Raw genomic sequence first — 20,371 nt, forward strand, 5'->3', positions numbered from 1 at the left:
TTTGGATTATATGGGTGGGACGTAACCACAATCACAAGTGTCCTTTAGATCATGTGCTCTAATGATGGAGGAAGGGGCCATAGCCAAAAAATGGCTGCCACGAGCTGGAAAAGGCCAGGAAGCAGATACTCTCCAGAGCTGCCTGATGGCACCCAGATACTCAGACTCTAGACCAGTGAGACTGATTTCAGCCACAGTGTTGTAATTTGGTACAGCGGCAATAGGAAAGTAATACACCAACTAAATAACGGGTACAAGCAACAAGCAAATGGCCGTTAAACCCAGTAGAGAACTGGTTGATAAAGAACTCTATAATTCAACCTACTGACACCGCACCCGACATCATGTAACCTGGCTGCTCAACGTGCAACACAGAGCACAGTCTGTGGAATATCCTTGAAACCACTGCCCCCCACCCCCCCAACAACAAACAGCCTGAAACCAATTAAGCATCCTGACCTAGCTACAGGAAGTATGAGGATTAGAAAAACACATTAGATAGTGCCACAACAGTCAACCAAATCCCAAACCTGGGACGTTCCACAGCACAAACAACCCTATTGCCTTCATAAATAAATGGCATTAAAAACAAAAACTAAAAAAGGGAAAGGAAGCTGCAAGTTATAGATTTTCAAAGAGCTGAGAGGCTTAAACCAAATGCAATGTGGAGACCTTCTTTGGATTTCAATTCAAGCAAATAAAGTGTAAAAAGGCTTTTTATGACATCTGGAGAAAACCAAACACAGAATAAATATTAGATAATATTAATGAGCGTGGTTGGTGTTGTTAGCTATGATAAAGGTATTGTGGTTATGTTTTTTAAAGCCGTTTCCTAAAAAATACATGCTAAAGTATTTAGAGGTGACTAAAAGTCCGAGATTTGCTTTAAAATACTCAAATGAAAAATATAAAATATTGGGAGTGGGCAGGGCTATAGTAAAATGCTGACAACTGTGAAAGCTGGGTGACAGGCATATGATTCTCTTCTATTCTCTTTTATTTTGTGGTATATTTTGAAGTTTTCCCAACAAGGTTTAAAAAAGGAAAAGAAACCTGGGCAATATAGTGAGACTGCCTGTACAAAAATAAAAATAGAAAACAAAAAATCAGCCAGGTGTGGCGGTGTACACCTGTGGCCCTAGCTACTAGGGAGGCTGAGGCAGGAGGATCACTTGAGTGCGGGGAGGCTGGGGCTGCAGTGAGCTCTGCCACTGCACTCAGCCTGGGCAACAAAGCGAGACCCCGTCTCAGAAAAGAAGAAAGAGCAAAGAGGACCACTTATCAACGTCTACAGAGCACTGCTAAAGCTACACTCACAGGGTGAATCAAACTTGTAAACTTTATTAATGAAGATGAATGAACTAAGCATTCAAGTCAAGATGTAAAGTGAAAACCAAAGTAGAAGGAACAAAAGAATTGATGAAATATAAGACCAGGTGCAGTGTCTCAAACCTGTAATCTCAGCACTTTAGGATCACTTAAGCCCAGGAGTTTGAGACCAGCTTGGACAACAAAGCAAGACCCCATCTCCACAAAAAAATAAAAAATACAATACAATAAAATAAGAAAAGCCATGCATGATGGCACACACCTGTGGTCCCAGCTACTGAGAGGCTGAGGCAGGAGGATCCCTTGAGCCCAGGAGTTCAAGGTTACAGTGAGTGAGTTATAATCACGCTACTGCACTCCCAGCCTGGGTGGCACGTGCCTGTAGTCCCAGCTACTTGGAAGGCTGGGGCAGGAAGATCGCCTGAGCCCAGGAGGTTGAGCCTGCAGTGAGCCATGATTGCACCACTGAACTCCAGCCTGGGTGACAGAGCGAGACTCTGCCTCAAAAAAAATTAAGACAAAACAAAACAGGCCAAGTGCAGTGACTCACACCTGTAATCCCAGCACTTTGGGAGGCTGAGGCAGGCAGATCGCTTGAGTCCAGGAGTTTAAGACCAGCCTGGGCAACATAGCGAAACCTCATCTCTACCAAAAATACAAAAAATTAGCCTGGCATGGTGGCACGTGCCTGTAGTCCCCAGCTACTTGGGAGGCTGCGGCAGGAAGATCGCCTGAGCCCAGGAGGTTGAGCCTGCAGTGAGCCGTGATTGCACCACTGCAATCCAGCCTGGGTGACAGTGCGAGACCCTGCCTCAAAAAAAAACAAAAACAGAAACATAGCTACTTGGTCAATCAAAACCAAAATCAGTTTCTTTGAAAAAAGCAGTTGAAGAGCAATTAACTCTCTCTAGCCTGACAAAAGAAAAGAACACACACCCGAGATTACAATGATACAATATTATCTTTGCCTGGTTTTGAAATAAGAAGTGTTATAAATGGCAGTAATTGTATCTTCTGGTAGCTCCCAAGGAAATAAGAGCTTCTTTGTCTCACGGGTGCCACGAATTATTTTTGTAACTCATTGGCATTAATTGGGTTCTGATCTCGTTAGGGACCAATAACTATAATCAGGGGGCCAAGGGCATGTGTTATGTCTAGTAGCCACAGCCAACCAGGTCCACGCATGCAGCTGAGCCATTCTATCTAAAACACATGGTTTACACATGGTAGAAAGAGTTGTTCCCCAAAGGAAAATCAGCATTGTTTTGTCTTCCCAAAACAATGAGTAGATGCTGCAGAGATGAATCATTATAGACTATTCTACAGACACGTAAACTTCTATTTTATTTTATTATTTATTTATTTGAGACAGAGTCTCGCTCTGCTGCCCAGGCTGCAGTACAGTGATGCAAGATAGCTCACTGTAGCCTTGAACTCCTGGGCTCAAGCCATCCTTTCCACCTCAGACTCCTAAGGCGCTGCGACTACAGGTGCATACACCATGCCCAGCTAATTTTTTCTCCAAGAGACAGGTCCTGCTATATTGCCCAAGCTAGAAAACATGTAAAATTTTAAACAAAACACGAGCCTAATGAATTGATCACTAAATTTAGAGAACAAGACATCATGACTAAGAATGGTCTGTTCTAGGGATACAGTTTTAAAATTAGAAAATATATACTTATGGCTAAAAGGAGGACAAATGGGCCAGACCCAGTGGCTCACACCTGTAATCCCAGCACTTTGGGAGGCCGAGACAGGTGGGTCACCTGAGGTCAGGAGTTCAAGACCAGCCTGGTCAACATGGTGAAACCCCATCTCTACTAAAAACACTAAAAATTAGCCAGGCATGGTGGTGGGTGCCTGTGATCCCAGCTACTCGGGAGGCTGAGGCAGGAGAATCTCTTGAACCCGGGAGGCGGAGGCTGCAGTGAGCCGAGATCGCACCACTGCACTCCAGCCTGGGCGACAGAGCAAAACTCTGTCTCAAAGAAAAAAAGGACAAATAAACATATACGTGGCTGACCGACGACCATTTCAAAAATGCCCAAAAAACTGATGAAATTCAGCATGTATTATTTACTTTCTATGGAGTTTAACATCAGCAAATGGCTATATGAACAATATTTCCCCAAAGTAACATATTTACTAAAAAGCTAATAGTACAGTATTAAAGTAAGTAACAGAATGACCAAGATGTTACTATTGTCAAAGACTGTCCAATAGGCCATCTAAAGAGACAGAATGAAGCAAGGAGACAAATACCACTGTCTGCAGATGACCTGTTTAGAAAACCTCTCTATTATAACGAAGCTCTAGTAACACTGAAGGCAAGCTTGGCAAGTTGGCAAAACAAAAATTTTACACACACACATATACACGAGAAGCCTGAATCATGGATATGATGCCAAGACTTAGCCAGGAGATTCATCACAAAAGATGTCTGTTCTATTCCAAGTTCATCTACACCCCCAATCACACTCCAAATAACATCTGTGATAGGCTGAAAAATGGCCACCCAAAGATAGGGAATCCCAATCCCTGAAATTTGTTTTACTTTTCTTGGAAAAGGGGTCTTTTCAGATGACATTAAGTGAAAGATACTAAGATGAGGAGATGATCCTGGATTATCTGGGTGGGTTCTAAATGCCACCCGTGACAGACGAGAAAGCCACGTGAAGAGGGAGGCAGGGGTGGGAACCATGCAGCTGCAAGCCAAGGACTGTGGGGCAGGAGCTGGAAGACGAAGAAGCAAAGAACAATCTCTCTCCTATCCCCCAGAGGGAGTGTGGCCCTGCCAGATTTCAGATTTCCAGTCTCCAAAACTGTCAGAGAATACATTCCTGTTGTAAGCCACCAAATGTGTGGTAATTTGTTACGGCAGCCCTGGGAAAGTAACACAACATCCCAGTAGGATTTTTTTTTTAACTCTAACAAGGATTCTCCTAAAAATTCACCTAAACATAAAACCAGGCTAGAAAATTTTGCAAAAAAAAAAAAAAAAAAGCTGGGATTCAACTAAAATTAGCAAAGCATCCTACAAAGCAATGGTAATTAGCACTTGGTGTTACTGGCTAAGAGGCACTTGATGCATGAAACAGACTCACGTGTACCTGTGAATTTATTATTTGATACAAGTGCCATTTCAAATCAGCAAGGAACTGGGCCAATTTGTTATCCATTTTGAAAACATATAAAATTTGATCCCTACCTCACAACATACTCTAAAATAAATTTCAGCTGGATTGGAGATCTGGATGTAAACAATCAAACCCTGAAGACTTGAAGATTAAGGAGGAAAACCTGTGATTTGGGGCTGCAAAAAGCCTCCAACAACATATACTGTAAAAACCACTGAGGAAGATATTGATTTATTTGACCCTATCAGAGCATAAGAATTTTATAGAACACTAAATATAGAAGTCAAGATACAAATGGAGTTTTTCAATGTCTGGAAAACATCTGAATAGGTTAGGACATATGAACACACAAATCATAGAAAATTAACATAAAATTGCCCACAAACACACGAATAGATGTTCATCTTCATGCAGCCTTTATGAGATCAGCAAAGATGAACAAAAGTGATCATTCAGTGTTTATAATGGTGAGGGGGAAAAAAGACTACTCAACCATTGAGGAAGTATAAAATTAGAAGGCAATTTAGAAACACATAACAAAAAATAGAAATATACAGTCTAAGTCAGCAATCACACTTCAAAAATGCTACTCTCCAGAAGTGCCTGCAAAAGAATACAGAAGCATAGGTGTGACAGGTGAGGCTCACAACAGCATGCCACAGGCAAAGAACTGGAAGAACACGAGTGTGCGTCAGCACGAAGGCAGTCATACTAAGTGGGACAAGGACACCACACAGTAAGGCGCTGTTACCAACAAGAATCCAACGGCTCACGTATCAGTCTGGAAAAAGCACAGACTACTGTACATTAAATGAAAATGATCAAGCTGCAAAAAGAGAGCGTGTAGGACTTGGACTTTTTTTGTTTGTTTTTAAACTGGGGACATGGGCTTCCACATAAGAGAATATCTACATAGCTAGGGTATCAGAGCCCAAGTGGAGTGAGGAAGATGCTCATGGTGGGTGGAGGTGCAGGATGACAGCAGCTGAGTGAGATGAGGAGGCAGTGGGCATCCGAGCAGGAAGTCAACAAGAGGAGCCTCGTTCCATACAGGGTGAATAATCAAGGAAGTAAACATATTAGAGACACTGGGATCTAAGATTGTCACTGTTGGGAAACGGAGTTATCCACTTGGAAAGCGAGAAACTAGAATAAACCCTGTGCTACTACATTGGAAATGGGGGTACTGGAATAAACTCATGCTTTTCAATACATGGAGATATTAAAAAATGAGACTGTGTTAAAAATACACACGCATCTATCTGTAGGTATGTTTTGTATATGTATGTATACACATACTCTGTCGACTGAGAGGGCCTGGGTATAGTAACACTCCAACAACCTAGCTGGTGCCTAGACCCTGTTCCTCTGAGAACCAACTGCCATAAAAGGGAAGCAGGCCTTCTTGAAGAAAAGGCAGAATCCAGGTCTGGGGCAGGGAAGGTACATGAAGAGCCCAGAGTATCCTGTGGTACAAGAAAGAAAGAGAAGAGAAGAGAAAGAGACAGAGAATAATGAGGACATATCAAAAGGACACAGACAGTAATCCCAGCACTTTGGGAGGCCAAGGCGGGTGGATCACCTGAGGTCAGGAGTTCAAGACCGGCCAACATGGTGAAACCTTATCTCTACTAAAAATAAAAAAATTAGCCGGGCGTGGTGGCACACATCTGCAGTCCCAGCTACCGGGGAGGCTGTGGCGGGAGAATCACTTGAACCCAGGAGGCAGAGGTTGCAGTGAGCCGAGAGCTCGCTACTGCACTCCAGGCCTGGACAGAGTGAGACCCTGTCTCAAAAAAAAAAAAAAAAAAAAAAAAAAAAGGCCAGGCATGGTGGCTCATGCCCGTAATCCTAGCACTTTGGGGGGCAGAAGCAGGAGGCTGCCTGAGCTCAGGAGTTTGAGACCAGCCTGGGCCACGTGGTGAAACCCTGTCTCTACTAAAAATACAGAAAATTAGCTGGGTGTGGTGGAGCGTGCCTGTAATCTCAGCTACTCAGGAGACTGAGGCAGGAGAATCGCTTGAACCCGGGAGGTGGAGTTTGCAGTCAGCCGAGATGGCACCATTGCACTCCTGCCTGGGCGACAGAGTGAAACTCAGTCTAAAAAAATAATAATAATAATAAAAATAAATAGATAAATAAATAAATAAAGGACACAGGAGCTTGAGGGGCTCTCAGGGGCAAACCTGAGATGATGAATATCAAATAAAATCATGGTAAAAGGATAATAATCAACCGAATTAACTAGGGAAACCATGAGCCAATATTGATATAAATAAGCAATTGAACTCTGATTAAAGTTGAGATAGTTGAGATAACTGAAAGTTTGATTTTATTTCAAAAGTATCTCCCTACTATATACTTAACAATTACAAAGATTTCACAGTGGAGAAGCTGGAAGGCAGCATCTGAATCAAGCAAGTAAAGTGCGCATCACCACTAAGGGGACTAACTGAATTCTGCACCACCTATTAGGATGCAGAGAAGAACCCAGCCTCCTCCTTGTACTGTTCCAGCCAGAGGCACAAAACCTAGATCTAATCAAAAGGAAACACCAAACAAACCCACAATAAGGGACCCCACAAAATAACTGCTGGTAATCATTAAAAGTGTCAAGCTCGGGCAGAGGAACCATTCCAGTTTGAAAGAGACTAAAGAGATCTGACAATGAACTGTGGTTCTGAACTAGATCCTTTCAGTGGAATGAGAATGCGCTGCCTGATCAGAAGGCGGCAACGCATTCATGTTGATTTCCTGACTTTGATGGCTGTATTGCGGTTAAGGAGGAAGGTGTCTTGTCTATAAGTAAACATACCAAAATATCCCAGGGTGAGGTTCGTGGTCCCAACTTACTCTCAGGTGGTTCAGATAAAGAGCTGTACGGTACCCGTACCTCCTCTGTAAATTCAGGATCGTTTTTTAAAAAAATTAATGGAGGATATGTACTACTACTGTGATTAGAAAAACTAAACACCCTAAGGCCGGGCGCGGTGGCTCACGCCTGTAATCCCAGCACCTTGGGAGGCCGAGGCAGGTGGATCACAAGGTCAGGAGTTCAAGACCAGCCTGACCAATACGGTGAAACCGTCTCTACTAAAAATACAAAAATTAGCCAGGCATGGTGGCGTGCATCTGTAGTACCAGCTACTCGGGAGGCTGAGGCAGGAGAATCACTACTTGAACCCAGGAGGCGGAGGTTGCAGTGAGCCAAGATGGTGCCACTGAACTCCAGCCTGGCTCCGTCTCAAAAAAAAAAAACAAAACAAAAAAGAAAGAAAGAAAAACTAAACACCCTAATTTGGAAATAAACATCAATATAGGAGAGGGATGGCAGATAACACTGACCATTCCAGTTCAAAGTCAAAACCCAAATTTTGGGCGGGGCGTGGTGGCTCACGCCTGTAATCCCAGCACTCTGGGAGGCCTAGGCAGGTGGATCACGAGGTCAGGAGATCGAGATCATCCTGGCTAACACGGTGAAACCCTATCTCTACTAAAAACACAAAAAATTAGCCGCACATGATGGCGGGCACCCGTAGTCCCAGCTACTGGGGAGGCTGAGGCAGGAGAACGGCGTGAACCCAGGAGGCAGAGCTTGCAGTGAGCCGAGATCCCACCACTGCACTCCAGCCTGGGGGACAGAGCGAGATTCCATCTCAAACAAACAAAAAACAAATTTTGACTATATCTGTTTAATTACGAGTTCAACTACAAAATGAATGCACATTGCACCCAAACTTTATGTAGCAAAGCATAAAGATATTGTCACGATTCTAAAGTCTGTCACCCAATCATTTTCTCAAACTTCATAAAAGATTTTTTTTTTCTGGTTCACGTTCTTTCATGAGAAAGTAGATTTTTAAACCACCAGAAAGCGTCAAGAAAGCCACAGCACAACCTAGATATGCACAGCAGCACATCCCAAACAACTTCGAGGTCCACATGGGGAACTCCCCCCACCCCACCCAGTTCTTCCTAGTAGAAGGCGGGCGCCCCCCCGGTGCTCCATCTGGGCCAGCCACTAGCACTGCTGAGCCCCAGTCGTACACTGCCCTAAAAGACGAACAAGAGGCAAAACTCAGACACTAGGCAAATCGGAGTAACCCACGACATGTAACAGGAACACTGCCCAGCGAGAGTTAGGAATATTTAAGCAGGGTGAAAGCAAGTGACTGCATCAATCAGCAAGGGCTTAAGGAAAGTACACACACATGCACACACACACATTTCCACCACTTCAATACTGGGGGCAGGTAGAGAAGACAAGCATAAGTACATACTGGAATTAAAATACTCTAAGAAGAAGAATCCTAATGCATGCCAAATAAGTTCTAAATATACTAAACCAGCCTTCAATAAAGCCATATGACCAACTGATAACAACAATCTAAATACTATACAAGGTAACTGGGGCAAGATTTGATGGAGAAAAGACCTTCACATCACCACCTCAGTCCTTCACAGGCCAGGTCCTCCTCTCTCTGAGACAGCAGGGCTGAACCTGGGGACACCCCAGAGCCCTGTAACACGCAGCCGGCAGTCTGCTGAGCTCGTTGTGCAGACGACAAAGGGAACACAGAACTTGGGTCTCAGGGGCTGGCCAGGCAGCTCCAAGCATGAGCAATTAGATCAAAATAGAAGCCTTGTTTCAAAAGAAAAAAATTGTATTCTTCAAAGTGAACTGATTTCGTGCACACATACTATTATTATTATTATTATTATTATTTTGAGACGAGTCTCACTCTGTCACCCAGGCTGGAGTGCAGTGGTGCCATCTCTGCTCACTGCAAGCTCCGCCTCCTGGGTTCATGCCATTCTCCTGCCTCAGCCTCCCCAGCAGCTGGGACTACAGGCGCCCGCCACCAGGCCCGGCTAATTTTTTTTTTTTTTTTTTTTTTTTGGTATTTTTAGTAGAGACGGGGTTTCATCGTGTTAGCCAGGATGGTCTCGATCTCCTGACCTCGTGATCTGCCCGCCTAGGCCTCCCAAAGTGCTGGGATTACAGGCATGAGCCACTGCACCCGGCCGCACAGATACTGATTTAAACCAATGCTATAAGACCACCTAATCGTCTACTTATCAGCAAATGTTTAAAAAGTAAATATAATTAAATCAGTAATATCATTTGAAACAGTCAAATGAGCTAGGTATTAATAAAATTAGAAAGCATATCACGTAAGAAGACTGAAAATTAAGAGTAATATACACATTGCTACAAAATAAAACACATTCGGATGATGCAGTGTATTTCATTTTGTTCACACTAGCCAGCAAATACTGGGGTGAATAGTACACACCTGTAATCATCTAATAATATACACTCAGGAGTAAGCAAACTCCAACATAAAGAAGACAAAGCAAAGGAAAAGTGAATTTTAAGGTTCTACTCACACACACTTCAGTCTTCTATTTACAAGCTACAAGACACCAAGCAACATGGTTCTCAACTGTCGAATGGTTACAGCAGACAGGCAGAAAAGATCCCAAAGGGCCATCCTTTCCTTTCGTTTTTTTTTAATTTTTCAAGAAAAAGATTTAAGGCAAAAAGTTTCCTATTCTAATAAATAAATCAGAAACCATACATCTTATAATATTGAAAAGGAAGCCCTAAGGGGTAGAACTGTTTCTGAGCAAGTCACTTGCTTCAAAACCTCAATTTCAAAAATGGTAAAAGAGGCCGAGGGCCAGGCACAGTGGCTCACACCTGTAATCCCAACACTTTGGGAGGCCGAGGTGGGAGGACTGCTTGAGGTCAGAAGTTCAAGATCAGCTTGGGCAATATAGCAAAACAGAGTGAGACCCCCCCCCCCAACTTCCATCTCTACAAAAAAAAAAAAAAAAAAATTTAATTCGCCAGGTACAGTGCCTGTAGTATGCTTCCCAGCTACTCAGGAGGCGGAGGCAAAAGGATCATTTGAGCCCAGGAGTTCGAGACTGCAGTGAGCTATGATAGTGTCACTGTACTCCAGCTAGAGTGACTGAGCAAGACCCTGTGTCAAACAAACAAACTAGAGGCCAGGTTAGGTGGTTCACACCTGTAATCCCAGCACTTTGCACTTCGGGAGGCTGAAGCAGAAGGACTTGAGTCCAGGAGTACAAGACCAGCCTGGGCAACATAGCAAAACTCCATTTTGACAAAAAAAATAAAAATTAGCCAGGCACCCTATAGTCCTAGCTACTCGGCAGAAGCAGGAGGATTACTTGAGCTCAGGAGTTAGAAGCTGCAATGAGTTGTGATCACAGCACTGCACTCCAGCCTGGGCGACAGACTGAGACTCTGTTTCAAAACAAATTGGTAAAAGTGCCAAATAAATGACCCCCTTTAAAAACTATTTCTCCCAATTTTACACTTGTACTGTTGCTTTCTCTTTGCCTCCTTACCTCTATCTGTTCCAATGGATCTGGTCATTTTGGGATAAGAGCCCTTTTCTCCAGTTTCCCCATTTCCCCTAAGGCTGTCTGTTGTGGCAACCCCTTTAGAAGTGCAGCTCTCTCCAGAGTCTCCACATGTAAATCTCCTACTAGGCCAGGAGCAGTTGCTATGCAGGTAGCTGCTGTCTTGGCACCCACGAGAAAACTGCTTTCTCTCCCCAAGGAACCACACACACTCAGAGGTTCGAAGGATGACCAAGGAGCAGGTGAGCTCAGCCACTGTGTCCTTCTCTGCCTGGCCCGAGGTAAGAGAGTCTTTGCTCACAGTGCCCTACCAATGCCCAACGACTTAACTCTAGCTGCCTGGGCCTAGTGTTGGGCAGGACTAACACGCAGCACAACCACTAAATTCACACCGCAAAAGTTCCCTAGAAGGGCATTTAGAACAGCTTTTGCAGCTGAGATAAGAATACACACTGACTGCACCTGGTTGAAGTTATTTCCCCACTCCAGAAAGAAACAAGTAGCATTTGGTCCAGCCAGCCAAACGAGCTGTGATAAGAAAGTCAGCCTGCACTGTGTTTAGAGGCCGACAGAAGGGCCAGGAAGAGCTGCGTCTTGCTGGTGCAGGGTGCCACTCAGGAGCCCCAGACTGTGCAGGGTCCTCTCTCACAGGACAGAGCAAGGCCAAGAACATCACTGCTCCAACTCATTTATGCAGTCCCCAGCCCACCCACACCATACAACAGGACGCTGGAAGACTGGACAAAGGAATCATGCCAAGAAAGGTGACATATTACAGAAAACAAGCAACAGGAGAGAGGCAGCACTTAACCTGCTACACAACACAGCTGTATACAAGAACACTTGGCTGCCTCAAGGACAGCAGGGCCCTCAATACTGAGCTTGGTCACAGAAGGCACCTGCTTAGCATCCCTGGATCACAAGTTTGTTAATCCAAGCACATGCGAGTCTCTGGAGAAAGCTGCTCCACAAAGCCATTCGTCGAGACCACACATTCAACAGTCATCCAAGACTACAAAAGTGACACCTTGAGACCTGGCCTTCAGACTGGATTATTTCTACATGAAGCATATCTCTCAGAGCCTAAAAAGCTGATCTAGATTCTGGCAGCCCGTTACAATTCACCAAAAAGTCAAGAAAGGACAAGTTCAGAATATTACTTCTTTTTTTGGGGACGGAGTCTCACTCTGTGACCCAGAATGGAGTGCAGTGGTGTGACTACAGCTCACTGCAGCCTCGACCTCCTGGGCTCAAACGTGGCTCCCACCTCAGTCTCCTGAGTAGCTGGGACCACAAAGGCACACCACCGGGTCCAGCTAACTTTTTTCTATATTTTGTAGAGATGGGGGTCTCACTTTGTTGCCCAGGCTGGTCTCAAACTCCTAGGCTCCAGTGATCCTCCTGCCTCAGCTTCCCAGAATGCTGGGATTACAAAGTGCATGTGTATGTATTACAGGCATAAGCCACCATGCCCGGCCAGATCATTACCTTTTTAGCAATCAACACTATGCTATCTGTTCATCCCTCAAAATACATATACGGCACCTGCCATGATCAAGTTACTCTGCTAAGCCATAGGGATCCAAACCAAGTAAAAGCATCACCAATACATTAATAGCACACCAATGGCTTCACGCGTAACCCAGGCTTGGGGTGGAAGCAGTAAAATGAAGAGGGGAGTTAGTCCAAGAGGCTTGTGCATCCATCACATGAATTCAGGGAAGTGGCTATCAGCCTTAGAGCTGGATCCTTGACAGAATGATGGAAACACTAACCCAGCAAGAGTCTAGACTAGAAGCCAATCCCCCGAAGGCAGCCACAGATGGACTTGGTCCCAGTGCTAACAAGCAGCAGGTTACTGCAGAGATAGGCCGTGAGTGCCTAAATGGCTTTAGGGCTGGGACTTTGATTTGTTCACTGTTTTTCCAAAACACATTTACTGAATATGTACTTGGTGAAAAATAAATGCCAATTGAATCAATGAAAGATATTCAAAATCCCAAGAAACACAGGACAACTTTACAGCGTGTATTTCAGCACCGAATACCCATCTTGCTGCAAAGGCCTGGTTGGTCCCACTCCTGAACTAGAAAGTGCTGTGTGGGCAGGATATCCCCTTTGACCCTGAGCTTTAGAGAAGCCCCACAGACACTCAAACGCTGGGTAAATCTGTCAAGATGGAATGTTTAAATGTGTGAACTTCTAAAAGTTAAGGGCGAAGATAACAAAAAGAAGAAATAATTACAGATCTTGATTTCCTGGGCCTGTCTCCTCTCCTATAAAAAGTTGATATTAATGCCTTTTGTGTTACCATGAGCTTATACATAGACAGCACTTAACCCGAGCTGGCACACAATAAACCAGTGTGGTGTTTTTTATTACTATTATCATCTGTGAGGACACCAGCACTGTAAGGCAACACAGCCCTAACTAAACGACTCCTGCAAGTGGCTTCACTCTACCAGGTTCTCCTTTTTCATTTTTGAGACGGAGCCTCGCTCTGTCTCTCCCAGGCTAGAGTGCAGTGGCGCGATCTTGGCTCACTGCAGCCTCCAACTCCTGGGTTAAAGTTATCTTCCTGTCTCAGCCTGCTGAGTAGCTGCGACTACAGGCATGTGTCACTACACCCGGCTAATTCTGTATTTTTAGTAGAGATGGGGTTTCACCATGTTGGCCAGGCTGGTCTCGAACTCCTGACCTCAGGTGATCCACCCGCCTTGGCCTCCCAAAGTGCTGGGATTACAGGCGTGAACCACCGGACCTGGCCAGACTCTACTCTTTCCAACCAAAAAAACGGGGCCTGTGATGGCTATACCCTAGAGCCCTTTCAAGGACTGACCCTTTACAGCAGGGCTCCTCAACCTCAGCGCTGCTGACATTTTGAGTCGAATACTTCTGTTGCAGGGGCTGCCCTGTGTACCACAGGATGTAAGCATCTCTGGCCACAACCACCAGATGATTGTAGGTCACGACAACCACAAAGGTCTCTGGACACTGCCAGATGTGCCCTGGGTAACAAAAATCACCCTGGTGATAACCACTGCTAGAAATAAATAGCGTGATGACTAGTATATAGGAAGCAATGAATACAAAGTTATTTGTTTTTTTTTTTTTTTTGAGATGGAGTCTCGCTCTGTCGCCCAGGCTGGAGTGCAGTGGCGTGATCTCGGCTCACTGCAAAGTTCCGCCTCCCGGGTTCACGCCATTCTCCTGCCTCAGCCTCCCGAGTAGCTGGGACTACAGGCATCCGCCACCATGCTCGACTAATTTTTTGTATTTTTAGTAGAGACGGGGTCTCACCGTGTTAGCCAGGATGGTCTCGATCTCCTGACCTCGTGATCCACCCACCTCGGCCTCCCAAAGTGCTGGGATGACAGGTGTGAGCCACCGCGCCCGGCCAAAAAGTTTTAATAGGTGAGGATTTTTATATCATTCATGGATTCTTAAACGTGATCACAAAATCAGATGTTTTATGAGTGACTATCAGCTCCAAGTGTTATCCTTCCAAACTTGAAAACTGAATTTCTGATAAACTGAGTTACCCAGGTTCTGAGGCATCTGTTTAAAAAAAAAAAAAAAATGAAAAATGAAAAACCCACTCAGAGATTCAGCTTTTTTTTTTGAGATGGAGTCTTGTTCTTGTTGCCCTGGCTGGAGTGCAATGGCGTGATCTCGGCTCACTGCAACCTCTGCCTCCCAGGTTCAGGCAATTCTCCTGCCTCAGCCTCCCATAGCTGGGATTACAGGCATGAGCCACCACGCCCGGCTAGTTTTGTATTTTTAGTAGAGACGGGGCTTCTCCATGTTGGTCAGGCCGGTCTCGAACTCCTGACCTCAGGTGATCTGCCCGCCTCAGCCTCCCAAAGTGCTGGGACTACAGGCGTGAGCCACTGCGCCTGGCCTCAGCTTTCTTATTTTTAAAAGGAAGGAGCTGAAATCCTACAGGTCAAAAAGTACCCCAAGTCAGGCTGGGAGCAGTGGCTCACGCCTATAATCACAGCACTTCATTGGGAGGCCGAGGCTGGCAGATCATTTGAGGTCAGGAATTCGAGACCAGCCTGGCCAACACGGCAAAACCCTATCTCTACTAAAAATACAAAAATTAGCCAGGCATGGTGGTGCATGCCTGTAGTCCCAGCTACTCAGAAGGCTGAGGCAGAAGAATTGCTTGAACCCGGGAGGCGGAAGTTGCAGTGAGCGGAGATCATGCTGTCATACTCCAGCCTGGGTGACAGGGAGAGACTCTGTCTCGATAAATTAAAAAAAAAAAAAAAAAGTATCCCAAGTCCCCAAGTCATAAGGCTGATAAGAACAGGTCCAGGGAGTAGCTCTGAACCCATTCAAAAAAAAAAAAAAAAAAAAGAGGAAAAGCCCAAAATTGAAGTGAGGTCTCCTGACTCCCAGTACAGTCGAAGACACCATCCTTTCATTTTTGTTTCTTTTTTGGGGGGTGGGGGGGACAGGGGGGCAGTGTCATCCTAACCTGGATAAACATCTCAACTCTTTGTTGAGTCAGGGAGAAATAATCAATATCCTGCCTTCTGTACCTAAGACAGCAAGTACTGCTGCAGGTCTCACAAGGTCTACCTCAAGAACTTCTGAGACTACAACAGAGGGAAAAGGCAAGCCCTAGAGTGGATCTGAAAAACGGTTATTTGAAAGAATTCATCGAGACTGCTCACGCCACTTGCTGACTGTTGACTTTGACATCAGCCACTTCTTACCTCTTCCTGCCCCAGGAGAGACCTGCGGTCATAGCACTGGGGTCTCTGGGATACAGCTAAGCCTCCTGAGAGACTGGAATGGGATGCGTAGGGGCTACACGAATAATGGTTTAATTAACATTGACAGTATTAACAGATTAATACTGCAGTGGGCTTGCTGTAGTGATGGTCTACCAAGGGACTTGATTTTTTAGCTTTAAAAATATTCTAAAAGATAACAAAACAATGTAAAAACTGGCAACCCCCCCATGAGGCTTTACCAAAAAATATATTCTAAAGTGTATCTTCAAAACTGTAATTTTAATTATACTTTAATTATAATTTTAATACATGATTTAAATAAAAATAGGATCTTACATGCATTCTTTCACCATCTGCTACACTTATTTTCATTTAAAAAGACATCATGGCCATCTTTCCGAGTACCAAATACAAATTTACCTCATTTGTTAACAACTACATGTTGAGTGGAGTAAACATACCTTAATAAATCCCCTACTGATAGGACCCTTGAACTAATTTTTTTTTTTTTTTGCGATTATAAACAATGCTGGAAAGAACATCCTCTGCTCACTTGGGCTTCTACCCTCACAGGATAAATTGAATTGGAAATGTAATTATATGATGACAGGCAATGCATTGATAGATATCGCCAAGGTAAAACTGCCCACCTCCCAAAGAGTTTAACTAGTTACACTCACAACACCTGATTACAGGATACCTGTCCTCTTCTCCTTTGAGGACAACTAAAATGATCATGTTTATTCTTTTTTCCAGCCTGATGTGGGGGAAATACGATTTTAATGGCAACTCTGATCATCAGTGAGACAGCAATCTTGTTGAGCTTATTGACCTTTTGAATTTCTCTACTGTGAAGATCAAACTAATCACAACCAATCCGTCGTCCACCTTTCTACCAGTGTTTCAGCAACGCTTGTGAGACAAAGCAAAATCCACATCTGGGCAACAGAGCAGTAGGAATGAACAGAAAGAATTATAAATTTAAGTGAAACTCAAGTTGTATGCCAAAAATAACATTCCTAAAGAGCACCCAGGCAAAAGTGATGAGAAAATACTATTAAAAAGGACATCTTTTGCCTCAATTAGTCACACAGTAGACAACGTAAGCTGATGACCTGAGACAAACGACACCTCAGCCGTTTCATTCACAAACATTAACCTACTCTGCTTTAAGAGAAGGGCTCCCCCAAAAGGTAACTGTGCTTGCAGAAAAGCGTCAAAGTGTATACTGTTTTGGGGGGTATGCAGACCTGGGTAGATGGTAGACTGAGGCTGACTGACAAGGCCAGGTTAGGGAAGCAGTGAAGTAGCTGAAGGCACAAACTGGAGCCAAACCACTAAGTCTAGCCTTTGCCTCAGGGTCTACCTCGACCTGTGATAACAACAATGCTTGCCTCCTACAGGTGACAGGAAAAGTAAGAAATGTCGTGAATGGTGTGGCCCATGGTCACTTCACCACGATCCACCACCAGTACTGGGTCACTCTGCTCCAGCTCTCCAAAGGCATCAAGATCCGACTGCTAGGAGCCCCGGCTTCTCCCCTGACCTGCCCGTCTCCTACACCCTCTGGCCCTGCTCCACACTGGTCTAATAACTGGTGTTCCACATTCCTCTAACGTGCACAACACAGTCCTGCCCCCGTGCTTTTCACCTCCTGTCCATTCCTCTTAGAACGCTCTTCCCCAGATCGCTGCCCATGGCTTGTTTGCTCATCTCAAGTTTGAATCAACTGTCGCTCAATCAGCAAGGCCTCCCCACTATGCCAAACTGCCACTGTGTCCCCGACTCCACTCCCCTCGATACTTTATTTTCCTCCTTCCTTCTTGTCCACATTGGACATACTGCATATCTGCTGGTCTGCTGACTGCCTGACACCCCTTACCAAAATGTGACCTCCGTGAAAGTGCAGGAGAACACACTCGCATTTTCCTTACTGTGTCCCACTTCCTGGAACAGTGTCTCCAGCACGAGCTGTTGTCAGATCAATACATTTACACTACTTCGTGAAGCACCACTAAAATGATAGTAAACGATTTTTTTCTTTTTTTAAGATACAAATCACGAAAGCAAAGAATAAGAATAGAGATAAGAACATTAAAATACTGGAGGCTAGAAACTGGAAACAGACCTAAAAGGGCTGAATCCTATATCGGCAATGGGGAAGGCCAACTAGCAATATGACTGGAAGCCAGGAGACCTGAATTAAACACAGAGTTGGCTGATAGGTTTAAAAGGCACGAAGATCCCTAAGATGCACCCCACAACTCTGCACAGCCACACAGAGCCAACCTGCACAGTCCCTCTCCTATCCTGGCAAAAAGGTATCACTTTTCTGTCTGCAAAGGGAAGTAGAATCTTTGGACTGGGGACACCAGTTACAGAGGAGGGAAACAATTCTGAAAAGAGGGAAGTAAGCTCTTTTATGGTTACTGCTGTGCTCCCAGGCCTCTCTCCTCACTTGGCCACTTAGCCAGGCAAAGGGCTACAGGATATTTCTCTGGGGAATCTGAAGAAACCCAAAGAAGCTGACAAGGGTGCTGTAAGGAAATGGCCCAGCCAGGTGCCTCTGCAGTGAAAGCCACAGTCAGCAAGCCACAGACACAGGCGCAGAGGCCCTCTGACTCATGAGCAGGCACAACATCACTGCATAGCCCAGAAAAGGCTGAGAAAAGCCAAAAACCCCACAACAAACCAGAGCAGCCTCAATAGTGACTTAAGGAAAAAGAAAACAGAGAAAAATAAAACCTTATCGGTATCTTCCAACAGTTAACAGGAGATACCACATTCATGAAACAAAAAATAGGTTATAAAATAGGAATAGAGGGAACAAGAAAAAGCTCTTAGAAATGAGAAAAACCTTGGTAGAAGGGCTGGAAGATAAACTTGAGAATAACTTCCAGGAAGAAAATGAAAAACCAAAGGGTACAAAACATCAATTAGACAGGAGGAATGTGGTTTTCTTTTATGAGATATATTGTGCAGCACGGTGAATACAGTAAATAATAATGTCGATTTCAAAAGTGCTGACAGTAATTTCATATGCTTTCACCACAAAAAACTTGAAGTATTTGAAGTGATGAATTATGTTAACTTGATTTTATTATTTATTGTATTCATAAATCATAACATCACTTTGTACCCCCTAAATATGTACAAGTATAATTTGTCAATTTACAATTTAAAAGATAAAAACAAAAAAATCTTAGAGGGGGGAAAAAAAAACCTTAAGAAAATTATGAGTGCCAATCCAGAAGGTCCAAGAGTAGAATTCTAGAGAGAGAGAGAAAGCAAATAGGAAGAAATCAAAGCAATAAATCAACAAAAATGCCCAGCGTTGAAGAACATGAGTTGCAAATAAACAGGACCAAAGAGTAGGCAAGACGATGGATGAAAACAGTCTCCAAGGGACATCACTGTTCTGGGAGTTCTGAATTTCACAGAAAGAAAAGCCTCTGAGGCCAGATGCAAAGCCTTCACTCCCAGCACTTCGGGAGTCTGAGGCAGGAGAATCACTTGAGGCCAGGAGTTCAAGATCAGCCTGGGCAACATAGAGAGCTCATGTCTACAAAAAGTTTTTAAAATTATCCAGGTGTGGCGGTGCATGCCTGTAGTCCCAGGTACTTGGGAGGCCGAGGCAGGAGCATCACTCGAGCCCAGGAGATTGCAGCTGCAGTGAGCTATGACAGCGCCACTGCACTACAGCCTGAGCAACAGAGCAAGACGCTGTGTCTCAAAAAAAAAAAAAAAAAAAAAAAAAAACAAAAGAAAAGAAAGAAAGAAGAAGAAAAAAAAGAAACAAAAACCTTCAGGTTTCATGGAGGAAAACATAGTCACACACAAAGGCTCTAAAAATGTTACATATCAATAAAAGAGAATCAGAACGGCTTAAGACTTCAACAACACTGGAAACTTAAAGACCGCGGAGCAAAATGATGTCCAAACTCCTACTCAGGATAAGAGCAGAACGAGGCACTTTCGTACATACAAATTCTGAAAACTTCATCTGCCATGCACTTCTCAGGCAACTAGTGAAGGATGTGCTCCATCGAAGTGAGACAGTCAAATCAAGAGAATGACATAGGTTCCAGAAAAGTGAGGCTCCAACACAAGAGGGAGTGAGGAGAGTTACAGGAAGATTTCAGGCACAGACAAGCCTGCAGCAGATTGGAGGCGCTGGGAGAGATTTATTCAAGATAAAATGATAGGAATACTAATTTTCTTCCAAAGAAAACGGACAATTTCTTGAAAGATTTAGACAATTGCTTCAGAATTTGGGGTTGAATTGTAGTGACAAAATATAGAAAACTGAGCAAGCAGCAAGCCAACAAAAACAAATATGACTTGTAATAACCCAGGAAAACAAAAAGTTATCCAGAACAGGGAAAACAATCCTATTATACCACTTCATCCAGCTGTAAATGGCAATATGTAGTCATAATATAAACAATCAATACTGAACTAACCAAATTAAGGATATATCACTTTGGGCAGCCATGGATCCGTTTGCACTGAGAAGGCAGAGGGTGAAAGAAAGCTAGGAACTTCCTACCTATTCTCAGTGTCAAGCGAAGAGACATCACATGAAACAGAGGTAGGGGACACAAATACAGATGTCAAGCAAATATGCTCTTTAGAGTTGGAGGCAAAGATCAAGGAAATCTACTAAGGCTGAAGTAGATACTCTGCAGGGGAGGAAACATGATTAGGGGAATGATGTTGGCACTTCTTTCTTACAAGCCTTTCTAGGATTATCTGACTCTA

General features: G+C 44.1%; 1 protein-coding gene across 4 annotated transcripts in view; it reads right to left on the reverse strand.

Moving 5' to 3' along the window:
• The window catches only part of HDLBP (high density lipoprotein binding protein), an 86,745-nt gene that overhangs the window by 62,619 nt on the left and 3,755 nt on the right, over positions 1-20,371 (reverse strand). The gene's annotated exons all lie outside the window — the stretch shown is intronic.

The sequence above is a fragment of the Pan troglodytes genome, chromosome 13 (assembly GCF_028858775.2).
Source record: "Pan troglodytes isolate AG18354 chromosome 13, NHGRI_mPanTro3-v2.0_pri, whole genome shotgun sequence".
NCBI lineage: Eukaryota > Metazoa > Chordata > Mammalia > Primates > Hominidae > Pan > Pan troglodytes.